The sequence below is a fragment of the Passer domesticus genome, chromosome 3 (genome assembly GCF_036417665.1).
Source record: "Passer domesticus isolate bPasDom1 chromosome 3, bPasDom1.hap1, whole genome shotgun sequence".
In the NCBI taxonomy this organism is placed as follows: Eukaryota; Metazoa; Chordata; class Aves; order Passeriformes; family Passeridae; genus Passer; species Passer domesticus.
Genome location: NC_087476.1, coordinates 102,502,734 through 102,507,181, shown reverse-complemented (window position 1 = coordinate 102,507,181; position 4,448 = coordinate 102,502,734). Strand labels below are relative to the sequence as shown.

At 36.7% G+C, this 4,448-nt stretch overlaps 1 long non-coding RNA gene across 1 annotated transcript; it reads left to right on the top strand.

The window, feature by feature from the left end:
* Positions 1 to 387: 387 nt before the first annotated feature.
* On the top strand, positions 388 to 3,479 carry LOC135298215 (uncharacterized). The gene is made up of 2 exons (XR_010360228.1): positions 388 to 459; positions 3,427 to 3,479. It is a non-coding gene; the product is annotated as an uncharacterized LOC135298215 (long non-coding RNA).
* The last annotated feature ends 969 nt before the right edge of the window (positions 3,480 to 4,448 follow it).

The window sequence follows — 4,448 nt, the reverse complement described above, 5'->3', positions numbered from 1 at the left end:
TGGTGTGATTCTTCATCTTTGCTACTGTCCCTCTCTGTCGCAGTTGTACTGAGAGACCTGCTGTAGCAAATAACTCTTCTGCACTGCGTGGGTACTGTAGGAGTGTGTTGCCACATGCCAAAGCACCTGAGAGCTAAGTGCCTAAGGGTGAAGGCTGCCAGTCTTATCACAAAGTCTTATTACCATGGTATAAGAGGGACCTAAAGCATTTCTTCTTTTGACCTGCACACCTCAGGGAAATGGTGTCCCAGGCAGAACAGTCCCCAGGGATGGGGTGAGCACTCCTTCATAAGGACAGCCCACCTAATCATGTGTGAAACGGCTACATCCTGACCCCTGGCTCATTAACTCATTTACGGATATGTTGACATGGAATCCCTCATTCCCAGAACATCACCAGGCACTTAATGCAGTGCATGCTAACCAGGCCCAGCTCTCAACTTTTTCAGATCAGTACAGGTGGGTATTTTAATTTTCATTTGCAATCTGTTTCTCTAGTCTTATTTAAGCAGGAATAAAGCAATCTGCAGACTACCCATGACAGGCTTGCTGCATGTTTTGCTGAAGCTACAAGGCTAGCCTATAATTTGCTCCTGCTTTTTTGTACTAACATCCAAATTCCATGGATTATTATAGTGGATAAAACAAATCATCTACAAATACATACGTCAACAGAACGACATTCTAGGGGTAATTCAGAATGAGAACTGTAACTTATTCAATGTATCAAGGCTTGCACCATTTGGAACAACATGGATTAGATCTGTCTGTCTATGGAACAAAAGCAGGAACAAATGCAACATAGCAACAAAATATGTTTTTCTCAGCTTTCCATTTTAAATGGGCAATGGAGTGGAGAAAAGGGGAAAAAGGAGGGATGAAGAACAGAGCCCTTTTATTTTTGGTTTTCTTTCTTTGCTCTTTCTTTCTTCCTAATAGGATTAAAAACTGATCTGTTTTGCAAAGAAGAACCCATCAGTTGTGGGAAGCATGTGGCAACCTTGTCTAGCATGACAGCAGGTTTTCAGTATTTTCAGCACCTATGTAAAGCTATTAATGATTCATGGTTTAAATGATTCACTATAAAAATATGGTACAGTCTGTCAGCTTATTTTGTGATGAGTTGATATCACAGCAGAGTTGGTTTTATGAATTGGCAGTGAACTGACAACTCAATTTAAAATAAATATCTCTGAAATTCATCCATTGCTTCATTTCAGAAAATCAGTTGGTTAGTAACTCTATGCATACCTGAACTCTGACATTACTGGAGATTAGCATCAATTTCCTATTTTCTCTTCAAAGCTGCATATTTATTTCTGTAAAGGAGTCACTTGCTTGGTGTGTCTGTGAAAAGAAATGGTTAATTTCTACCATTACCTGCTATTTTTAGTTTTAAATAAGTTATGTGAACTTTCCAAATATCCCTTTACCTCATTCCAATGCTTCAGGCTACACAGATGGACCATTTCAGAATTCAAGAAGCAACAGCTTGCATCAATCACTTTTTCTGCCTCTCCTTGTGGGATTTCTTGAATTCACTATCACTTTGCCCTTCTCATGCCTTTCCTCCATGTGACATGCAGCTCAGTCACAAACATACAGGTCACTTACCACATGACCTTCACCACATTTGGGTAGATTTCAAAAAAAGAAAAAAAGAACCTAAATAACTGAATAAATAAAAAATCCCACAATTTTAGAAGAGCTGATAAAGATTATTGCAGAAAAAATTTAGTATTAACTTTTAAGGACCAAGAAATTAATAAGTTTAATTATTGAAGTTTTTCTTGAAAACTTTAGAGATACACACCTCAATTCTCTAAAAAAAACAACAAAAAATTTATATACACATGAGTACTTGCACAATGCATGAAGCTCCACTAAAATTACAGGAACAAATTTTCTGCATCAACATTTGCAATCCTGGGGCCCAGGTACACCTGTGATCAGAAAATAAACAGAGACTATAATTTGTAGCAGGGGAATAAGCATGGCCAAATGAGAGGGCAAAAATGAAGAAAACACTTAGTAATATATAAGAGAGTTTATAATAAAATACTCTTTACTCTGTAATCTTTGTTTTTAAAAATTAATCTCTGGAATAATTGTTATTTTGTAAAAAATATTAAGCGTACTGTAATGAAGTGGATATCCAATGGTAAAAGTACAGTGGTCAGTGCCTTTTTTCTGGGTTTACTGAAGGCAGAGAGCTGCACTTTGGATAAAGAAGTTCAGTCATCACAACAGAACATTTTCTTAACTCAGCTGATAGTTGCACAAAAGAGGTGAATCCCATATTCCCTCAAAATCAATGCGTGCTTTTTAATTGAACTCATTAAAGCTGAGATCTAATACCAAGAGTAAAAATGTGCTGGATAGTGTTTCTTCCAAAAGTGAAGACCGTGATTTTGGTTTAAGTATGACTACTGTCTCGTGGACCCTAAACTGGGCAAACCACCTTCAAAAGTGGTGCATCAAACTGGGGAGACCTCCAGATGAATAATTTGGGGGCTAGAAGTGAGCTCAGGTTTTTAAAACTACTAAATAAATGGTATAAAAAAAGGAAAAAAATTGAAGAAAACACTTCCAAATATTTGCTAGGGAACAATATTCCATTGACAGGCAAAGCCAGTAGAAAGAGTTTACTCTATTTTTCCATATCCAGATTCCAAGGGTCATGCATAATTGTTCTCTGCATTGCACCATGATAATTTACTATAAATTTGAACTGCATCAAAAGGCACAATCAATAAAGACAAATTGTTATACAGTACTGTAGTATCTGGTAAAATAACTAGAACATGAAATAATGCAATTGAAAACTTCTATCTTAAAAAGCCTGCATTACATAAAAAGCAACTTCTATTAGGTTGAATCAAAATTCTAGGCTCAATTTCCTTGTGCATTGCAAAATGCTCTGTTTACATCCTTGGAATGTTGCAAAAATGTTGCTATAAAAATATTAATAAACTCCACTTTTAAAATGCTCAACACCCTGTTAAACTAAACTTAATTCTCCCTAAGAATCTATAAATCATCTCTCATTTCCTAAATTCTATCTTCCTGCCAAACCTTAAGTTTTTACCACAGTTTGCTACGGATGTGCACAAACTGGATCAGTGTTTCCTTGGTTTTGTTTATTTGTTTGCTTTTTAAATGAAGGGGGGAATATATTTTCCCCTAAGAGTAGTCTTAAAAGTCAACAAGTTCGGGCATTCATCTTTGCATGGTAACTTTTTTGTCCTCTTTGGACAAACGGACTTTTAGCTTGACAGATGAAATTTTGGGAAGTTTAAAGTGGGATAATGCAGATGATTTTAGGTGTAGCTGTTTAAAATATGTTCCTCACTTAAAAATATTTTGCATGCAATGCAAGTTATCCAAGGTTTACTGAAATTCAGACATATGTATTTTATATTTCAGATTCTCTTGCCTGTGCATCTTGCAATGTGAAAACTTTGCTCTCTGGTGTTTGATGTCATGTTTCCTGTGTGGTGATTCTTTGACATTTTGCAGCAAATAACAGTGAGATGACAGTTAAGCTTTAAAGTGAACTAAAATCTCTGCTTCCAGAGTTTGAGAGGCATTGTTCTCTGCTGTGTCACATTTTTATTCTGACTTGGTGAGCAAATGAACTCTGAGCTTCATATAATTGTGCTAGAAATGCTGAGTATCTAAAATCAAACATAATTTTCTGTCCTTTTCAAAAAACAAAGCGTGGAATATGTTCCATAATTTCTGAATTGGTGTGTTCTCTCAGCTTCATGCACGATGCCCTTAATTAATGCCACTTCTGCCATGTTAGTCATTAACTTTTAACCATAATAAGGCAACACTTACACCATCTCCCCACCAAATAAAAACAGGATAACTATTTTTTCTCTCGTGAGACAATTATTCCCTCTATGTTTCACATAAAAATTGGGCCATAAGTTGTATTGAAAATACATGGGCAGAAGGTATTTTTTGGAATCACTTTGAAATAAAATGAGCAGTAATCATTTCCAATATTTGGATATTCAAGTTTTACAAGAACATTAAAAAGGTAGGTTTTTAAATTAAAATTGCTTGAAATCTAAGAAGTGCCAGGAAAACATACTCTGCTGGGTGATATGTCTTTGCACACTGTGGTTCATAAACATCTACATTGCAGTATTGATTATTTACTTATCAAAGTCACAATTATATAGATTGAGTGGTGCTGGTAGTGTGAATTCATCAGTGTCCTAGTGTCCTCATATAAATCTGGCTGGCTGCTAGTGCAGCCTTCATGATTTCTCTCTCTTGCTCCCTTCTCTCCTTCAAATGGGAGCAGTCAGATATTTGTTTCCATTCTCTGGGGCATGGGCTGATGGGGGCTGGGAGAAGGGGCAGTGGGCCAGGGGCAGGCTGGGCTGGGGAGGGGCCTCTTTGTGCTCTCAGGGCACTTTATCACACACTCCCTA